The 22,497-nt window shown below is 34.5% G+C and overlaps 1 protein-coding gene across 2 annotated transcripts in view; it reads left to right on the top strand.

The window, feature by feature from the left end:
• LRRC7 (leucine rich repeat containing 7) overlaps positions 1-22,497 on the top strand; it is a 572,997-nt gene that overhangs the window by 18,266 nt on the left and 532,234 nt on the right. The window lies entirely within an intron of this gene.

Genomic DNA, 22,497 nt, shown 5'->3' with positions numbered 1-22,497 from the left:
CTTCAATCTCACCTCTGTGGGGTCCTCCCACCTTGAGATTTTGTGAAATACAGGCCTATATAGGACACTTCTCCTGATTAAACCATCACTGACTCCTTGTGCCCCAGCTCTTTGATGTGGATAACATATTCACACAGTGGTTCTGCTCTCACCCTCTGATAAGGTTTGGCTCTGTGTCCCCAACCACATCTCATCTCAAATTGTAATCTCCAGGTGTTGAGGGAGGGATCTGATGGAAGGTAATTGGATCGTGGGGGTGGTTTCCCCCATGCTGTTCTTGTGATAGTGAGGGAGAGCCATGATATTTCTTGTGATAGTTCTTGCAAAAGCTGATGGTTTTAAAAGTGTTTGGAAGTTTCCCTATTATTATCTCTCTCTCCTGCTGCCATGTAAGACATGCCTTGCTTCCCCTTCACCTGTCTCCATGATTGTAAGTTTCCTGAGGCCTCCCAGCCATGTGGAACTGTGAGTCAATTAAACCCCTTTCTTTATAAATTACCCAGTCTCAGGTATCTTTATAGCAGTGTTAGAATGGACTAATACATTCTATGTGCATTCGATATTCTGGCCACACTGAGCTATAAGGAGCTCTAAAAATATACCCTGTCTTGCCCAAGCCTTATTATTTGCCAGAAATACTGAAAAATTCCTTCTATTCATTCCTTAGGTTGTAGTTCCGAATGTCATTTTCTCCATGAAGGCTTTCTATACCTTCTGCCTCCTTCTATCCCAGGGAAAGTTAGTGGTTTTTTTCCTCTGTGTCTTGAAAGTGATTTACATACATTTCTACTGTAAGACTGACCATGTTATGTTTCAATTGTTGATGTGTCTCTTTTTCAGTAAGATGACCATTATTTTATCAGAAATGGCATCTTATTTTTTTGCATACATAGCTCTTAACTTACATTATCTATTCAGTAAATATTTATTTGAAGAATAAATGAATAGCAAAAAAAATGAATAAACCAGATGTGAAATTAATGACTAACCTATAGACACATCATACTTTATCAGGCATAATGTGATCAGGCCTATATTCTAAATTATATGAAATAATATATTAAGCATGTAGTTTTGTAAATTGAATAGATAAATATAAAATAAAACAAATGCAATATAGTGGATAAAGTACGAGCTTTGACATTCTAAAACCCAAATATGGATTCTAACCATGCCAAGTAATAGTGAGGAAATTTGAAACATGCTGTATAATTTTTGTAAGCCTTGTTTCTTTCATCTGTATGGAGAAAAAATACTAATATCTATCTCACCATTTGGTCATAAGAATCAAATGAGATAAATAAATGGAAATATTTTCTAAACTATTAAAGTCTAGAGGTTTTTAATTTATAGTTTAGTAGGTTTAAATTTATAGTCAGTGTCACAAACTCTCATTTGACAAAATATAACTTTAAAAAATCTGTAAATGATATCAAGGTATTTCACAAGGCCCAGTTTCTGTACTTGTTAAATTTCTGTTTCCTTGACAAACTTATCAAGTTGCTTCATGTCTGAGACAGTATGTTCTTCTTCCCTTCTTCCCTATGCAATTGGTGCTGCTACTCCTGCTGGGGTCCGTGTGTGTGTGCGTGTGTGTGTGTGTGTGCGTGCATGTGATGTAATATACATGTAATATACATTTTTAGTTCAATTTGTTCATATCAATATCTAAGGTTTCTGAGAATTTTTTGTGTTACCACTTCATAAAAAGGGTGTGTGTGTGTGTGTGTCTGTGTGTGAGGAGAGAGAGAGAGACGTGCTGTGGGAGGGGTACTTATTCCCTGTGCCATCCTCTTCCTCTGCTGTCTCTGGCCTCTGCTGAGGTGTCCAACCACTGGATCAACTGTCCTCACTGAAACTGTCCTTAAAATTTCTGTACATCCGCCAGGACTACTAATCACTCAGGTATCTATATTTTATGTTCTTATCTGAACTCTCCATCCTTTCAAATCCTTCCACCCTTTTAGCACTTCATGCTCAAGTCAGAAACATTTAGCTCAGACGTGTTCATGTCTCACTAGGGTATGAAGAATCCAATGGGGAGTGAGTCCTCTGGACCATGTCTGTAGAGATCTCCCTTAGTATCTAAATGGACACTTTGTTGCTCAGACCAATTGTAAATCTGAGATGTACTTAGAGGTTTGTAGACTTCCAGGGTTGTATTTTGGGAAGAGAAGCACAAACTTGAATAAGAGATGCTATTAAAGCTATTAATATTTGGCTGTTTCTGCCATACCCACCCTGAACTTTTAATCCTAGTTGTGGGCCCCTTATGAGGCACCCACTAGGATTCATACTATAGTTTGGCTTACTTTGAATCATTCTCTCTTTCTAGATGGTGAAACACTTGTTTCCCTTGGGGTGGGAAATCAGATACTACGTCAACCACTCTTTTGTAGTCTGTGGCTAATAATCACAATCTCTGCCTATTTATCCTAGCTTGACACATAATGTCCAGCTTTTGAAATTTCAAGAAAAATCTCCCAGCAAGTGTTTGGCTTTCTGACTATTATGTCAGAGGATGACATTAAACACTCTATTTTGAAATTCAAGCCTGAGCAATAACTTCTTTGTCCTCGGCTATATTTATCCTCTCCTTCTGCAATGAAAGCCACTGCCTCCACAGTTGTAAGGAAGAAAATGTAGGAAAAAATATTATCCATGAAATATCTACGAATATTTTCTGTTCATAATATTATTAGTATAATCATCTGCAATTTGAAGATTCCACTGTTTCTTTAAGCTACTGATAATATCCTAAAATTTTCCCAAAATATAGGTAACAAATTTCATTGTTCTGTGTGGTGTATCTCCAACTAGATTATAAGCTAAAGTCAGGAGGCATGCTTAAGTTTCCTGATCTATAAACTGGGGCTAATAATGTCTATATCATCAAGTTATTCAGTATTAAATATGATATAGCATGTGGTAGGTGCTCAAACAAGTTAACATCTTAATCTTACTTTCATGGTATTATGTTATATTCCTCCAAAGTACTTAAAAGAATTAGTTGGCAACCAGGATCAGCAAAATCTAATAATATTAACAATAAATGCAACAGCTCACAATTATATCCTGTGTTAAGTAAGCCCTGCTGTACTCCAAAAATGGTCAGCAACAATGGGGATTGGAAAGCCTCTTCCGCAAATCACTACCGTGACAAGTGAAACACATATAAAAGAGACTGTAGTATCACATAAAAATAGCTTTTCATGTCTTTGGGGCATTTAGAAAGTAGTAGGTTTCTAACTGGTGTGTCCAACTAATCACAGTGCCAGCCATAGGCTAATTGCATCTGCCTATATTGCATTGTTAGGCTCTTTTAGATAGTCTGTGGTTCCAGCCAGTTCTTTAGTCCAGGCTTGATATCAAATATGAGCTTTAGATATAAAAAATTCATACAGGAAGTAATCTTTGTAGAAATTTAGCCTCTCTGAGTTCTTTAATCTCACAGAGAGGTAAGGATTGAGAATAATTAATGTTGAAAAAAGTTTAAAAAATATAAAACATGCTATAAAATGTCAGAGACAAGTATTATTATTACTATTATTATATTGAGAAGCAATTGTTGGAAACTATAACTGTTTTTTAAATATAGACTACTTTAGCTACACATAAAGTTTAATTTTCGATAAAGATGATGATGATGAATTGAAATTGGAAAAATTAATTCTAAAAAATCCTATTAAAACATTGATCATTGATTTTGGGTTACACACCAGAGAAATACCCTGTGCCAAGCCAATTATAGGAGTTTGCTTGCTGTATCTCTTGAAACTTTTCAAAGATTTCCTGACAATAAGCAGGCAGAAACAAAAACGTGACAATCAATGCCAAACAAACAGGAGATGTTCAGTTACTGTGGAAGAGCTTCCACAGAATATACATTTTAGTTCAATTTGTTCATATCAGTATCTAAAGTTTCTGAGAATTTTTTTGGGTTGCCACTTCATAAAAAGGGTGGGAATAAGAAGCTATTTGACAGAACAGTGGTTTCCTCATAGATATCAAGAGGAAAAATCTCTCTGCCCTGCAAACATAAATCACACATACTTCGAAGGAAGGCCATATGATCCTCAAATAATCTCCCTATAGAAAATTGTAGTAAAACCAATAGCTTCCATGATGGATTTACTCTAAGGGCATTTATAAATCTGGTCCTTAGTGTTTTCAGAACTCTATGGTTCCACAGTTTTACGTAATCCAATATCACCAAGATAAATATTTTTATTTTTCTATATTATCTGGAAATTCACCAGAGATCTAATATGTGATTCAGGATTGATGATCAGGTGAGTACTTACCTGTCCATTTCTTCATCCAATCAGAATAAACAAGAATCAGATGAAGCAAGGAGCGGCCATTTTTTTATTTTTATTAATAAGTCATTAGCAAGCTTATCAGATCCATCTGCAGACGCTCTCTTCAAGGTTGGTCTACTGTTTTACCTCAGTAATACAAAAACTCCCTCCCCCATATCATTTCTTCTTCAATTTCCTCTTTTTAAATTCTTTTTGCCTTGTATACATTTATTCAAAAATATGTTAATCTAATTATATTCCCTGTGTGCAAGGCACTATGTCCAGTGTTGAGGAAGGAGTTGATCTCTAGTCGCATTCACCTTATAGTCTACAGGAGAATAAAGGCAATTACATTACTTTGTGCTGCTTGCTATAGGGTAGCATAAGTAAACAGAACTCTGCCATAAATTTAGTCCTAACTCTCTCGTTTTATCTTTCCTCTTTCCCCTCCCTCACACACGTATACACATACCACCCACAACACATGTACTGTATCTCTTTCGTCTGTAAAAAGGTGCAGACATTCCATTTAAATAAAAATTTTAAATGAAATTAAATTTTTACGTAAAGTCTGCTGATTCAAAAGAACATAAGAACATTGCCTAAAATGGATCTGCCTCTCAAATTCAGGCAGATTGTATTGTAATTCAGACAAACAAAATAATCAGAAAAGAAAGAGTGAGTGCATATTTTTTTTTACTCGAAAAAAGCTGACTTTTTAGAAACACTTGAATATTTTCATAACTTTTAAGCTTTAAGTCGTTACATTAAAAGTACCTAATGCTAGCCAAACACTATTGTAAATGTTCCGTCTAGCTGGCGAAGATTGCCTGATTTGAGTGCAGGACTGAATTTATGGCTGTTTTCTTTCCGTTAAGATTTGGCTGAAGCATAGCTGAGCATTTAGGGGAAATTGTGGAAATTTAAGAACGTATCATAGAAGTAGAAATGCTAAGCCTCTCACTTTTATATTTAGCAATAACAGCTAATATTTTCATTTACCAGATATAATTCAGTATATGCCTGACACATACAAGTACTTAAGCTTCACAACATATCTGGGAAAAAGAAAAATTTATATTCCCAATTTTACAAATAAGGAACGTGTGGATGAGTGCTTGGGGAAGATGAGTAATTTTCCTCAGGTCTTAAAAGGCAAAGCTCGGATCCAAACCTGGGAATCCTGACACTTGAATGCTACCTTCTAATATCTCAAAGTTTTTAGCATTTTTTCTTTTTACATAAATATTTTAAATACACCCACACAATGCAAGTTTAATTCTCATATATTGTAAAAGTTCAAATATAGCTGATCCTGGCCATGCGTCTCACTTCTAAACAAATGTTTCTAATTAATATTTGTTTATTTCTGTATATAGGTTTTTCAGAGAATCAGTTCCAGAGAATTAAATTTGTTTGAATTTGTAGTGTATAGCATGGAAGACAGGCTGAGTAATGAAACATAAAAAAGAACATTTTAAAATTTGAATTATTAAGAAATCTCATTATTAGAATTTAATTAAGAAATTAAAAAGTCATATTCTATTATAAGCAAATTCGTGAAAAATAAAGTAAGGTCATGAAAAACCTACAGTAGAATCCAAATGTATTTAGTAATAACAAAACAATATTTGGACATGTAACACATGCTTTGTATTGTTTTTTATTGTTTTTATAGTTTTGCTTTTAGAACCAATTCACAAATGGTTGAAGGGATACTTCAAATTTATTCCTTAGCAAATAGGGGATATTGATTTTCAAAAATATACTGACAGCAAAAGATTTGGGTGTGTGAGATGTACTATAAAATACATAAGTATTCTCATATGATTCTAATTTTTTTCTTAACCTTAATATCCTCCTGTTTTTAAATGCTCTGTTTTTGTAACACCAAATTGCAACAATAAGGAAATGTTTAAAACTTACAAAACACAGCAGTTTTCATTTCTCATGTAGTCTTCTTTTATTTGCCTTTTAGGTGTACATATTTACAGTTGAAATCAGAGACTGGGCATGATTTTCATCTTTTGTCATTTAAACAATAATTTGTGAGCTAGATGTTCAGAACACAGGTTTTGTAGTCAAGTAAACCCGATCTGAGTCTGAATCTATTTTCTGTTATTTCCCATCTGTGGAAGCAGAGGCTGGGAACTTCTTACAACCATGAATACACACAATTGACCCTAACTCCCTTAACACAATCTATCCCTAGGCAATATCTCCTGAGTCTTTGCAACTCATAAGCTGAGAGACCTTGGGAAATTTTCTTAATTTTCTGCAGCTATTCTTTTTCCTTTTGAAATGGAGATGACAATTCATACTGTGGTATATTGAGATGGATGGATAAAATAAAGTGTCTAATATATTGAACTCAATAATTGGTAGGAGTTATTAAAATATTAATTTTTACTGTCCGTATAACATTCAATGAAGTTGACATACTACGTACCCATCTAGTCTAAACAGATATACACAGACATTTTCCCTATTATTAGTAATTACCAAATTACATCTTTGTGTACGCTGCTCTTTATCCCCTTACTGTAAACTCATTGAGATAATTTATTAGAAGAAAAACTCTAGCATGTTAGATTATGAACAATTTTATGACTTTTTATATGTACCATTAATTTATTTTCCAAAAGGATTATAGTAATTTTTAGTGTTTATTGGGACCAGTTTTATTTGGCAAGCATTCCAGATACAAACAATCACATAAGTATTCTCATGTTTTCTTCCTCAAAGTAGCCCCTAGGATGGCTCTGCTTTGATGCTAACAATTCTGTTACAGCTCCTAACCATTCTGAAATGGCTTTGGAATTACTTTCATTACCTGCCTCTTGGGGCTTCATATTGAATTTTCCCTCTCCTTCCATTCCTATATTCTATACTAAGTCTTGTCCATACTGCATCCATACAGACTTTCACACTCATGCTATTATCTTGTTATTGATATACTAGTCCAGATCCTCATAATCTCTAGGCTGAAATATTCCAGTTGCATCTTAACTGATCTCTCTGTCACTCATATTTTTCCCCTCCAAGTCATAGTCTCTGGTGCTAAAGGGTATCTTTCTAAAACCTAGATGTGGTCAAATCATCACCTTGCATTGAATCCACTCATGCTGTTTCTCTCCTCAGTGACTTTGTTACCTGTTTGTTTGGCTGACTTTTACTCAACCTGGAAGACATGCTACCTAAACTATATGAAAAAATGAAGAGTTTTTCATCAGTCCCTTTTATTATTAACATACATAGAAGATGATATTACTATACCTAGTGTTTTGTAAAAATGATCTTTTTTTTTTTTTTTTACTGTTTACTGTATATCAGGCAACTTCTTTAAACATTGAATATAGACCAACTCATTTAAACCTCACAGCTGTGTTATGAGACAGGCACTATCAATGTCTCCACTTTTCAAATGAAGAAACTAAGACACAAGCATGTTAAGCAATCCCAGCACTTTGAGAGACTAAAGCAGGTGGATCATGAGGTCAAGATATCGAGACCATCCTGGCCAACATGGTGAAACCCCGTCTCTAGTAAAAATACAAAAATTAGCCGGGCATGGTGGCGGGCATCTGTAATCCCAGCTACTCAGGAGGCTGAGGCAGGAGAATCGCTTGAACCCAGGAGGCAGAATTTGCAGAGAGCCGAGATCATGCCATTGCATTCTAGCCTGGCGACGGAGAGAGACTCCGTCTCAAAAAACAAACAAACAAACAAATAATGTTAAGCAACTTGCTGAAGATCTGCAGTTGATAACTGATGGGGCTGAGTTTCAAACCCAGGAAGTCTGGCCTTCAGCCACTACTGAAACAACAGCATCCTAGTAACTCATATGTTTTTCAATAGTGGTTACTCTGCTGCAAGTACTAACTTTATAACCTTATTTTCCCTGCCTTGGCTTTCCTAACTGTGCTAATGGACACAACCACACTCAGTAAAGTTTAACTTGTACTGACTTCACAGCATGTCAGATGTGGTGAAATGATGCATGGCATTCCTCATTTCGACAACAATTCAGTCTGCCAGTGGCACTTCAATCATATATTACGGTGTGTTACGAAGACTGTACAGGTATCCCAGCATTTACCTCTTAAAAATACTTAACTACCATTAGACCACTGAAGTCTCCAGTCACTTTTCCTTAACTTCCTTAGCTTTTACAATAAAGCACATTATTTTACAATAAAGCACATATTTTTATTAAAAAACATTTAATTTTTTTAAATGTGAGTGATTGCCTACTCGTAGACTGTTAAACTGTCTCATATAAAGTAGCTTGTGTGATTTGATGTGAGAATTTAATTAATTTTTATGTGAATCTTTTATATAATTATCCTTAATCACTCACAGGACGATGATACTTGTGAGTCTACATCTGCAGAAGAAGGACTGCCCAGGTGCTTTAAAGCATAAGACTTCTTGTTTTCCGTTCGCAGGCAAGTCCACTATAAGAAGAGCACCAGCATTATTCTAACTAGTTTAAGAAGATTACCTCCTTTGCTCTTTGCAGCAATACTAGTGTCACTACCCTTTTTGGATAAAAAGTTAAAAATCTGGAGAGGTTAGATAACTTGATCAAGGTCACGCAGCACACTAAGTGATTAAACCGGAACAAAACCCTGGAAATTTGGCTCCAGAGCCTTTATTGTTAACGACTGCGCAACAGCTGTCTCACCATAATGTGATGTCCCTATGCCTAGATTCCTGCATGTAAATCTGATAATACTTATTTCTTCACAGAGGTCAGTTGAGGCATAAGCAAACTGGTACATAATATCATGCTCTAAATTCTGATGATAAACCACCTGATGTAAACAATAGTATCCATGGAAGTGTTGCAGAAAGAGAACCTGTTTTGTAACTAAATTGTGGTTATAAATACATGTTAAGCTTTAAGTGGGACAAACTATTTTCCTTCATCTTAAGTGAACTGGAAGTCAATCATCTGAATATTGGAAAAATCTGTCACAAGATTTAGCTAAAAGCTAAACCACTTCTCTTTTAGAATTAAAACTTACTTTTAAACATTTCCTTGTACCTATTTTGAGAGCAAAATGGATGGCAGATGATATCAAATGAATTCCCACAAGTTCACCCACAAATGGACTTCAGATTCATTGTGTGGTGTGTGGTTATAAAGTGAGCCGTGTTCCTCTTTCTCATCTTTCACTGGCGTCAGTTGGTTGCATTTGGTATACATAGAGCTAATTTCAGTGTATTGAATGAGAACAATCTGGTGTCAGTTGGTTGCATTTGGTATACATAGAGCTAATTTCAGTGTATTGAGTGAGAACAATCTGGTGTCAGTCACTTACTGTGTTGGTGAGGCATCCAGAGAATGATTAACTTCAGATATTAATTCAAATTTTTACTGATTATTTTATATAACTGAAAAATCAAAGCCAATAAATATTCACTTTCCAAGTTTCCATTTTCTAATATTTTCCCCTCTTATTGGAGCAGTAATCAAATGAATGATCAAATAAATAAGTCTATATGTGATGGTAAGTGTCTTATGACATTTACTTTTAGGTTTATCTTTCAATTTTAAACATAGTTTCAGTGTCTATATTAATGGAGGGGAGGAATAGGAGAAGGAGTAAAAGACAGGGGTTAGATAGGCCTGGGAATTAATCTTATTCCACCACATTCTAGCTAACCTTGGATGGGTTATTCAATTTTGCTGAATCTCAGGTTCTTTATCTATAGAACAAGGATACCTGTCCGAAGAATCATTACATGAGTTAGAGATAATATATGTAAAGACCTTAATATGTTGCCTAAAACAAAATAAAATACCAATAAATAGTATCTACTATTACATACGGTTTTCCCACTCTTCTAGGTTTCTACCATATGCTATAAATAAAAAATTTCCATTAAATGAGACAGGTCACACTAGCTATAATTTGAGCAATACATCTCCCAGATTGAATTTGAATCCTGGCATCAAGCATAATGTCTCTGGCACCTAAGAAAATGCCTGATCCATAACAAATCTCAATAAATTGCTGTTGACTCAAAAAATTTATTGATTTGAAACCCCAAAGTGTCAGATTTCAGAATGGATGTGAAGATACAAAGTAGAGCTATCCGAGTGACATTCTTCTAGACGGACATCTATTTCACATGATGGCCATTTACGTGTGACTTCAAAATGGAGTACTAGGATATTAATTCAAAGAATTAGCATCATGCAATACCATGCAGCAATATGATCATTTTCTTTGCAGTTTGCACTTTTCCAAGTATTTGTGATCTCATTTAAATCATAGCAATAGAAAATAGGGAGAGTGGAAGCAAGAAAGACTCAACTACCTCTCAAAATAATCACTAGAGAATATTCTAAGAGACTCCTTTCATCTACCAAACAGAATTTTTAAAGTGACATAAAATGATTTGTTGAGCAAAATCCTGCTAATATATACTTGAATCGATTTAAAACCGAATGTGTTGCCCTGTCTGCTAATGCATATCTGGTAAGATGGGTTTAGTCACAGGTAACTAAATTCCAGCTTTCTAATGAGGTGTGGGCTTTTCCTACTCTGCTGCTATAGAGTCAGGTAATGAAGCTTCATTTACCTATGATCCTGAGACTAAACTTTCAGGAATATAGTCTACCAGACTATATTCCATACCAGAAAGTATGTTTTGATCTGATTTAAATAAACTAAAATAAGTAGTGATGGCAGGATCTTGGGCAAAATCAGTAGTATAATTATGGCCTGATATATGAATATATATATTTCAATATATCTATCTATCTAGAGAGAGATTTATTTTAAGAAATTGGCTCACATGATTGTAGAGGTTTTGCTCACAGGATAGGATAGGTTGTGGAGACTCAGGGAAGAGTGTGTGGGTCCAAAAGTAGTCTACTGGCAGAATTCCTTCTTACTGGGGAAGTCAATCATTTTCTATGAAGCCCTTCACCTAATCAGATGAGGCCCACCCACATTATGAAATGTAATCTGCTTTATTCAAAGTCCATTGATTTAAATGTTCATCTCGTCCAAAAAACAACTTCACAGAATAATGTTTGACCAAATATATAGGCACCATGATCTAGCCAGTTGACCCATAAATTTAACCATCACACATTCCAACATGTTTCCAGCCAAAAATGTTTCTCAGTACAAAAGGATATTGGATGCAATTAGTTAAATCAAAGATCCCATCAGCAAAGTCAATAATCCAACATTCTACATATTTCATGTTCCAAATATTTCTGCTGAACATTGTTCACTTTGGTCCCATTTGAGGCTCTTACTTGTTTTAAATATCCACTTGTTTCAGACTATTTCAGGTCATCAAGGAATTCATATATTTTGTTCATACATTTCCTACCTGACCTAGCATGACAAATGAAGCATAACAATTGGCTCAAATGTGACTGAAGCTCTAGGAAGAATCCCTATAAAGTAGAAAAAAGAAAAACAGCATGTATGTTTACCACTAGCTGATGTATGCCACACAGGAATGAGGTAGACATTATCTCAGTTTTACAATTTAAAAAAGGGCCAGATAGGATAAGTAATAGCTCTAGGATCACACAAGTAGGATGGAATATAGTTGGGGTTTACGCCCATTTCTTTGTGGTACATATTCTTTTCCTTTTGTTCCATGTGCCAAAAATAATTGTGTATACCTGAAGATGCAGACTGGCAACTTTCTTGCCACTTATCTTGTTGCAATTTTCTTTTAGTCTGTGAGCATATGTGCAGGCTAACTTTTCACTGGAAACCTTCTATTCTCATGAGATAATTTATGTAATTTATAACAGGGGACTAGATAGAACATAAAATGAACTCTAGTCTTTATGTCCTAAGCCATTTTGTAAGCTATTGGCCAGTATCTTTAAAACTCATTATAAATAAAATCTATAATAAGATCTCTGATTATATATGCTTTAGAAAATAATATTCATCAAGGAGTCACATGTGACAAATTAGAAGCAACATACTATAAGTGAAAACCAATAGAAGTGGAAGCTTGTGTTGTATAGCCTTGGCTCCCAATTCCTTGGTTCTGGGATGGCAGCAGACGTAGCTGGTTATCTGCTTGCCATCCAGTCCCTTTTTCTTCCTTGCTGGCAGAGCTCCGATTTTATTTGGATATCTTTCCTTCCCCACAAGTCCTGGGGAAGGATAAATCTATTTTCACCTCCAGGATAAATCATGGTTGTTCTAGCTCAAACATTGCCATTCCAGTCTCTTTGCCAAAGATTGGTTTAAACCCAGTTCTGAGACTTGAAAGGAGGTCTGCAAAAAACGTTTACTCACTCCTAAGAAGACACATAGAAAATAAACTGCCACTTTGAGCAGAATAGGCAGATAGAAGCTACCTAGTTCCTTGTGATATTTTGAGACACAGATTAGACTAAGTCTAGAGCCACTCCACCTCTAGGCTTTACCTTATAGGTCAGGCAAAACAATTCTGTAAAAAATTTATTAAATTTTATTTTAAAATACATTTATATTTAAAGAAAAATTGCAAAGATATTACAAGGTGTTCCCATATAACCCTACACCCAATTTCCCCTTTATTATCATGTATTAGTATAATACATTTGTCACAATTAATGAACTATTATTGAGATATTATTAACTAAAGTCCATATTTTATTCAGGCTTCCTTAGTTTTTACCTAGCATCCTTTTTTCTGTCCCAGAGAATCATCCAGGATACCACATTGCCCTTAGTCATCTTGTTGCCATAGGCTCCTCTTGGCTCTGACAGGTTTTCAATGTTGCTTATTTGTAATGACCTTGACAGTTGTGATATGTACTGCACAGGTATTTTTTTAGAATAGTCCTTAACTGGGATTGTGTTATTTTTGTTCTCATAATTAGACTAGGGTTTTAAGAGGAAGACAAGAGAGATAAAGTACCTTCTATATCATTATGGACTCATTGATGTTGACTTTATATTTTGAGTTATAATCCAATACTACTTTGTTTATTGTATAGCACACCTTGTTCTAGCTTTCACTATTCACTGCTCTTCATTTGGCTCCTATGCCCCTTTGACTTTCCCCATGCTTTTTTCTTGTAATCACTTTCTTACTTCATGGACAGTACAAGATACTCCAAGCTTATCTTGTATTTATTTTCTGCTCCAGTCTTAGAATTAGCCATTTCTCCAAGGATCTCTGGTTCTTTTTTTTTTTTTTTGAGACGGCGTTTCATTTTTGTCACTCAGACTGGAGTGCAATCACACGCTCTCGGCTCACTCCAACCTCTGCCTCCCGGGTTCAAGCTATTCTCCTGCCTCAACCTCCTGAGTAGCTGGAATTACAGGCGCCTGCCACTATGCCCGGCTAATTTTTGTACTTTTAGTAGAGACGGGGTTTCGCCATTTTGGCCAGGCTGGTCTTGAACTTCTGACCTCAGGTGATCCGCCTGCCTCGGCCTCCCAAAGTGCTGGGATTACAGGCATGAGCCACCATGCCTGGCCTCTGGTTCTTTTTATTAAAGAATTGTATTAAAAACCAAGATCAGGACACTAGGTGTACTATTGCTGTAAGAGTGTCATTGCTTCCAGGCCCTCTCCGCTGACAAAGCAAGGAAATATATGTGTGTACACTAAAATGTATAGATACACATATTCAGAAATATTTCTGTTTGTAACCATCTGTCTGTATCAGCCAAACATGAGTTCATACTCTTTCCAACTCTAATCCATTACTGCATGGATCATTCTAGCCTCCCCCTTTTGCTTCTCTGTAACCTCCCTGTCCAACAGTAGGAAAACTGGTTTCCAACATCTACCATCCATCTTTTAATATTTAAATCCGAATACACATGTATAATGGTTCCAGAACTATTCAATCATATCCTTGTGGGAACCTATTTTCTCAACTAGAGGATAATGCTTCTGTGTGGTTACTTGTGCCTTTAATATTATAGGCTCTTTACATTTACAAACTTACTTAGATCGTATTTTTCCCCAGTTAATAATGCCATTTTTAATTTAACAATTTAATCTTTGATTCGTTAATGATAAATATGTTTAAAACAAATATTAATATATAAAACTTTTTCCAGGTCAACATGGGAAAATAAAAATATTGGTTTAGGCTACTGACCTCTTTTATACTATCCCCTTTTTTGCTTATTAACAAGGATAAAGTGAATATACATGCTCTTTTGAGGCCCAGAGCATTTTCAAATTTAAAATTTGTTAGTCTAAAGTATTATTTTTTGCACCCTGCTGCTTTGGGACAGCTGAATTCAGTTTTGTAAGGGTACCTCCACTGGTTCACACGTGTATTTTCTTTGTAGTTTTTATGATAAAAACATTATTTAAATAAGAAAACTTTGAAGTATGTAACTCCAACAATGTATAAAACATTCTTATATACCTGTCATTTAGTTCAAAGAGAATCTTAAGAAGTTGGAAGGGCAAATTCTATCAGTTTTACTTTACAAATAAATAAATTGAGACTCAGTTACTTTTATGTTCACGTGACTTTAAAATGTCAGAACAAGAACAGAACCCAGATGCTCTGTCTTCTGTCATTCAATTATAAATTTTCCAGAATCTTTCTGTTTTCTCCAAATGGATTCAATCTAATACATAAATTTCATTTTTTTTACACTTTCATAGTCAACCGACGGTATTGATGACAAAAGTAACATTCCTAAACAGCAGTGCATGGTTGACTGTAGCTTTGCATTAGAATATTGTACACAAAGTACAAGACGGTAAATGTCCTTTGGAATAAACTAATGACTCTTTCAAGTGGCAGACAGCTAATGCTATGATACATATTTTATTATTTTACAAAACCTTAAAATGGAACATTTTAAATAAAATAAAATTTGGTAAAAAATAAGGTTGATTTTAAAAGTATTGGTGTTTATTACTAACGTCAAATCTTTGTTCTATGCTATCATAGTATTTAGTTTTCTAGGGCTATCATAGCAAGTTATCACAAACTGGGTAGCTAAAACCAACAAAAATGTATTCTTTCATAATTCTGGTGACCAGAAGTTTGAAATTATGGTGTTAGCAGGTTGAAGCTCCGCCGAGAGAGAATCAATCTGTTCCATGCCTCTCTCCTAGCTGTTGGTGGATCGAGAATCATTGGCTTACACAGTCATGCACCATATAATGATGTTCAGGTTAGCAACTTATGGCATACGGAGCAGTGATCCCGTAAGATTATAATACCTTATTCTTACTGTATCTTTTTATGTTAAGATAAATTTAGATACACAAATACCATTATGTTACAATTGCCTGCAGTACTCAGTGTAGTAACCTGCTATACAGATTTATAGCCTAGGTGTGTAGTAGCCTATGCGATCTAGGTTTGTGCGAGTACACTTTACTCTGTGAGGTTCACACAATAACAAAATTGCCTAACAACACATTTCTTCAACTGTATTCCCAGTGTTAAGTGAAGCATGACTATACATGCATTATTCCAACTTCTAACTCTGTCTTCACACGGCTTTTCCCCTTTATGTCATTTCTCTTTTTCTCTCTTACGTGGATACTTATGATTGGATTCAGCACTCACCATAAATCCAGCACGATCTCATCCCAAGATTTAAGAACCCTATTCCCAAATAAAGTTATATACACAGATACCAGAAGTTAGGACTTGGTCATATTTTTTGAGGCAATTATTCAATCCACTACAGATATATAGCTTAGATAGAATTCACGAATACATTTTGTTAATTATGTTATCCTGGTGACATTTGGTAATGCTAATGATGGTTGTGATAAACAGAAGTGCTCCCTTGCATCTTAGGAAAAGAGTTTAAGTATGAAGTATTTTGCAAATAATTTAGGATGTTACAGTTGTTATATTTTATAATGCTTTTGTTACATAATGTGATAATTTCTACATATACTGTAATTCATATTAACTTTTATTACTGAAGTAGCATTCTGCTAGATCTTTTTTACAGATGTTATACAAAGAGATATCCTATTTTTTACAAATAGGATATCTATTTGTCTAATATCTTAATCCAGAAAACTAATAGAAATGTAAGTTTATAAGAAAAAAATAAGTAGAAATTCTTACTTTAATTATTGCTTTTTAGGTCCTAGAGGCTAGATATTTTGTACGCGGTAGCTGAAAAATAATTGTATTCTTTTGTAATAACTCTTTGATAACCTTCCAATTTCTTATTTTCTTTTAAATTTATTTTGTATTATTTGAAACACCAGAATGTAGATGACAAGTTAGGAAGCACAATAACCACTCCCGTTTGTGGTTGCTTTGCTTGTGCCTTTTTCTTCCTTTATCCTTAGTAGTTTGATACATTTGTGATATTAAAAGATAGTTCTGTTTTTCATTCCTAAAAATTTAATAAAAATAAGTGAATAATTCTTCAAATATATGAAAGTGTGAAAAATTCAAGTATCAGATTTATAAATTGCTTTTTTTGACCTTATCAAACTCTTGAATATTTTAAGATTTTGTTTCCTTTTCCTTGGACCTGGGGAAATGAACTGTATGCTTGGGACTTTTTAAAAGTCAAGCTATGGCTTCTATGTTGTTTTCTCTGGGAATTTACCTTGATGAATTTTTCAAATTCAAAATCTAAAACTCCAAATTGTATGATCTGCTAATTTTACATGATTTGGCCAAGTCATTTCATATTCTATCCTAGCCCACAAAGTTAAATGCTACCATTTTATTTTTGGTCTTCAAAACAAAATGATTCTTCATTTTAAATGTGTCAATAAAAAATAATGTGAAGTTACGTATTGGCCCTTTAAAAGAATTTACAGCTTGTAAAATCCCCAAATAGTTCTCTTGATTGGTGAGAGGCAGATGAATTATAGAAGTCTGCTGTTAATATTCAAAACATGAAACTAGAAAAACGTTAATTCACCAATACCTTAACTTGATTTAGTGATTTGGTTTATTGGATTAGCTCCAGCAGAGAACAGAACCCCAAGAGAGTAACACACATGATAGATTGAGTTTTGATGAAGGAATGTGATGTTTTTGGCATCACTTTTTATTGTTTTATGAGTTTTGCTGTAATTATTTTTAAGTAGTTCTAAATCTACCATTTTTTTTTCACATTCCCCTGGGTTTGCTTACATTAGGTTTTAGCTGGTAGCATATATTAGGGTGGCTCTAAGGAATTTCTTGCCACGTTAAGATTTGTAAGATAAGAAAATAAAAATTAAAAAGTGTCCACTCTGTAAAAGAAAGTTAAGCTATTTACTACTAATGACATTACACAAATAAACTAGAAAAGACACTTCATGCACATATAACAAAATGTTAAAACTAGTCTTTCAGCAAATGTGTGAGAACAATCTAGTTTTAACATGTGATACCCCATTGAACATCAGAGTGATTGGCTAGGCTGGCTGGCTAGGCAGGTGTCTTCTCACCTTAGTGAGGGTGTGATATGGTGTGGCTGTGTCCCCACCCAAATCTCATCTTGAAGCTCCCATAATTCCCACATGTCATGGGAGAAATCTTGTGGGAGGTAGTTGAATCATGGGGGTGGGTCTTTTCCATGCTTTTCTCGTGATAGTGAATAAGTCTCAGGAGATCTGATGGTTTTATAAAGGGGAGTCCCCCTACACAAGCTCTCTTGCCTGCTGCTACATAAGAAGTGCCTTTGTTCCTCCTTTGCCTTCTGCCATGATTGTGAGGCCTCTCCAGCCACGTGAAACTGTGGGTCCATAAAACCTCTTTTTCTTTATAAATTACCTAGTCTGGGGTATGTCTTTATTAGCAGCATGAGAACAGACTAATACAGGATGATTGCCCTGATTGACCTGGATGATTCTATTAAATACATAAAATGCATTCAACAAAGCTATTGAGAACTTGCTTTGTGCAGGGCACTTACTGCATGTCATAGAGGATGCAAAAATTAGTAAGGCATAATCTCTTCTTTAGAAGTAGTTCTGTTAAGGGACATGCAATGTATATATGGATAATCATGATTGATGCTACTGGGTAAGTGCTATGTGATGATAGTTTTGATTTGATGTAGAAAATCCACAACTGGCTCAGGTACTGGAGCACAGTTCCTAGAAAAGGAGACATTTCATTTGGGTCTTAAAATATAGAAAGTATTTTAATAGACCAAGAAGAAATAAACATATGCTACAGAAAACACACATACATACACTCAAGTAAGAGCACATGAGTTTTTATTTATTTATTTATTTAGAATGAAAATCTACTTTGACTAGATTGTAGGGTTATTTTAGGACTCAATGAGAGTTATGACTGGAAAATAAAGTGTGCCAGATGTAAGGAATGATTCTAATGCTATGCCAGAAAATTAGAGTAATATTATCTAAAAAACTTAGGTCAAACTAGAAGTCACATTTTATCTTTCAAATAATTGTATTGTTCTTTTTAAATGGATAAACTACAGTTGCTTTAAATGCATATATGTTTATACATGTCTCAAACTTTCTGGACTGAACTAGTTCCCTTTCATGCAAGTACAAAATTCCCTTAGCATTCACACTTTCAGCATTTGAGATTTTTTACTAAATAAGGAGCCCTTCAGAAATTCCATAGCACAATAATCTAGTTTTGCTGAGGCATCACACTGAAAAGTATATCTGTAGAGCTGGTTCAAAGCTATTCAGAACACCCTGAGCCTAGAAAACCATCAGTTCTCTAATTATGATGTCATACATTTTGTCTGAGAGATATAACAATGGTATAAGGGATTCATAAACAACTTAGGATGAACCCTCCTCTAAATGTCAAGGATTTACTTTGCTCAAATATCATAATAAAGAGTTTTTAAAAATCTTCTATCTTCAAAAATCATTCACTCTCCTATATCCTACCAAAAGAAAAAAATAAGATACCAAAAGCTGATAATTAAAATATCTTATTAATTTCCAATGATGTCACTGTAATATGCATTTATGCTAAAACAGAGTTTTAAATTAGTATATGAAATCTCTATTCTAGTGCACAAGTCCAGCTATTTATATTCCAAAGGAAAAATAAACCTAGATTTATTAAAGCCTTAAGGTAAAGTATAGTTTTGATGAAGTGTTCATGAGCTGTAGAGTCCATGGCAGTTTGACCCACTTGTGTACTATCTTATAGATTCTTTCCTTGAGCAATATGGGGGAGGGGGTAGGTGTAGAATGAATTGCAACAACAGCCAACAAAAGCGTCATTGCATTTGGTTAATACTTTCTTTTTTAGAGTTTTCTTTTTATTATTGGGAAATAGAAGATTTCAAGAAACAAATTTTAACAGGTGCCATCTTGTCAGTTTCAAAGTGAGGTTTGAGTTCCTTATAGTTCATGCTGGCTGTGCACCTACACTTAGGTTGTCAATGCTGGGCTTCTTTATTTTTTGGAGAAACATTTGGTTTTATGATTTGACTGTAGGTGATAAATAGACATTGGTGATACTCTTCAGAATGAAATAAAAGTGACTGAAGAGTTTCAGGTGGTCCAGCGATGCGAATTTTTGTTGGTTTGGAATATTCAGTCTAGTTTTCTATATTTTAAAACCCAAATGAAGTATGGTTTAGTGCTCTTCTGGATGGAGGCATGGTAATTGGGCTCCTGTCTGATTCTTTGGCAAGATTTTGAGTGTACTTGTTTATGTTTTTGGAAGGCAAGTAAAAGTCATCATAATAATCTCCTGGACTTGGTTCACTAGGGCCCATCTCAGACTCATTGCTACTTTCTTCTCTTTTAGAATAATTTCTCATTTTATTTTATTATAGAGGAGTGATATAACATAAAATTAAAATTGTAAGCATTGCTAAAAATGACAGGCCCCTCCCAATGTTTTTAGAAAGGCTTTTTTTAATTTTCATTTTTCTTCCCTTTATACCTTGATATACATTTTGATTTGTTCCTACTGTTACTTTTTCTGCCTTATGCATCTCTAAGCTTAGCTTTAGCTTGTTCATATTTAGGATCAAAAATGACTACTTTTGATTTATAAGTCTTCCTAGGTGAATCAGCCTTGATGATGGGTTAATTTTTTCCTTATTTCATTGAAAAACATTTTGTTCTACATTTTCTAGTGTGCGTGTGTTTACTAGAAGCCCAGCAAATCTAATTTTTTCCCCATTGAAAATATTTTCCTGCCAAAAGATTAGATTAGGTACAGTTCTATCAAAGACATTGTCGGTAGATTATGTTCAACTAGAATAGTCAATATCAATTTTTAGTTTGTCCTGAGGAATAGCAGGTATTGACTCTTCTATTTGGAATGATATTCCTTATCCTAGAAGGTCAGTTTCCTGAAGAGGAACTTGTGTAAACCCTACCCAAATGAACCTTGGGGTTGTCATTACTGTTGGAGTCCATTTCAAAGGGACACATTTCCTGGTTTTGAGCACGATCTTCTATTTCTTCTGAAATACGTTTATCTTTTAAAGCAAATAGCTGACGTGGGAGGTAGTAACATTCTTTTCTCATGTTGGATGATATCTTGGACTTACCTCACTTTGGGTTTTTCATTTCCCAAATCTCAAACTAACATTCTATTGTTGTCCAGCTAATTTTCAATAATATACAAGTGTTGGTGATTATTTAGCATAGCGTATCTACAAAAAAATTTGTCATTTACCAATTTCTGCCAAGTTTTTCTTCATTTCTTTTAGTCTTCAAGGCTAATCTGAAAGGGCTTTTTAAAGCACCTTTTCTTGGCCATTTTCTCTTTTGGCCACCACCTCTGCCACAGCCCTCCTTTATATTCCAAGGCTCTGCAAGCCTATTAGCATGGCCCTGGGCCCCAAGACTATGGCATCATCTCCAGTCACCTATGACTTCCGCAAGGGTATTTAGAATTGTCTGCTGCATTTGCCCACTGGCTGGCTGAGAGGTAGTCACATGAGAAGATCATGCTGCCAGCCAGTGCAGGCAGAGCCTAACTCAGCCAGTCAGTGTCCCATAACACCTTAAAATCACTTAATAAAAAAGTACCACAGACCAGTCACCTTGCCTTATTCAGTTCCTAATATAATTTCTTTACAGCTTCTTTACCAAATTCAGTTATATTTGTTAAGTGCTTAAACAGGCTGTACATTTTGCTGAGTGATTGACATACAGAAGTGGACAAGAGATGTAAGAACTCTGACCTTAAAAATCCTGTATTTTACCAAATATTTTACCTAAGTAACTTTAAAGTAAGAACTGGCATCTCCTATAAGTTGCTCTGTCTCTCTCTCTCTCTCTCTCTCTATATATATATATATATATACACACACACACATATATATATAATTAAATATATATAATTTTATACAGAAAAAGATATATTTAACAGAAAATATGTTCATATTACCTAACATGATATGATTTTACAAAATTGGCATTTCTCCATGGAAAAAATGTCCAGATAATGGGATATTTGAAAGATGAGCAGAGGCAGCTTGAAAGCACCCAGCTTTGTAGTTTGGATGGGAGAAAAACTAGTCTGTAAAAGCAAAGAGAAAGAATGGAGGGAGACAATGGGCTCCACAATTTGACCTTGGGCTGATTTGTTTATTACAGTTCTTAGAATATTGCTTTTGATCTTTCATCAGAAACTATGATATACTCCAGTTATTTAAATCTGACTCACGTCTATGTATTCATAAAAGTGATTAATTAGACAGAACAGTGGTAGAAAATGATTTAATATGTTAATCTATATATTATTCTAATCTCAGCTGATGAAAAGTTTTATTGTATGAAATTGAGATGAAATAAATTTATTAGTTTATCTTAATTTTTTTCATATATATACATAGAGGAAATAAAGTAAAAGTGCAAGGAAGAAAGAAAAAATAAAAATGACCACTGTTTATCAGAAATGAATACTGATGACACTGAACTCTAAAGATATCTTGTTAATATGTGTACTATTATAATTACCATCTTATGGATTAAGAAGTTAATGCTTAAATGAGTTTAATATATGTGATGGTGCTCAGCTGGTACATGGAATAGATGCTATTTGAACCTGTCTGCTTACGTTTAAAGCCCTGTTTTAGCCAATGTGAGAACTGCTCTTCTAAGTTATAATTTTTAATGAGTAATATATATCTATTTTATCTGTGTTTTCTGATATTTAGATTGTTTCTTTTAATTATACGATGCAACAATAAAACATTGAACATTCCTTGCCATCGTTTATATAGAATAATGCCTAGAAATGAGATGACTCATACAACTGGCATTTTATAAGCTGTATTCCAGAAAGTTTTTCA

This window comes from Pongo pygmaeus, chromosome 1, assembly GCF_028885625.2.
Source record: "Pongo pygmaeus isolate AG05252 chromosome 1, NHGRI_mPonPyg2-v2.0_pri, whole genome shotgun sequence".
In the NCBI taxonomy this organism is placed as follows: Eukaryota; Metazoa; Chordata; class Mammalia; order Primates; family Hominidae; genus Pongo; species Pongo pygmaeus.
This window is presented reverse-complemented; position numbering and strand designations above follow the sequence as displayed.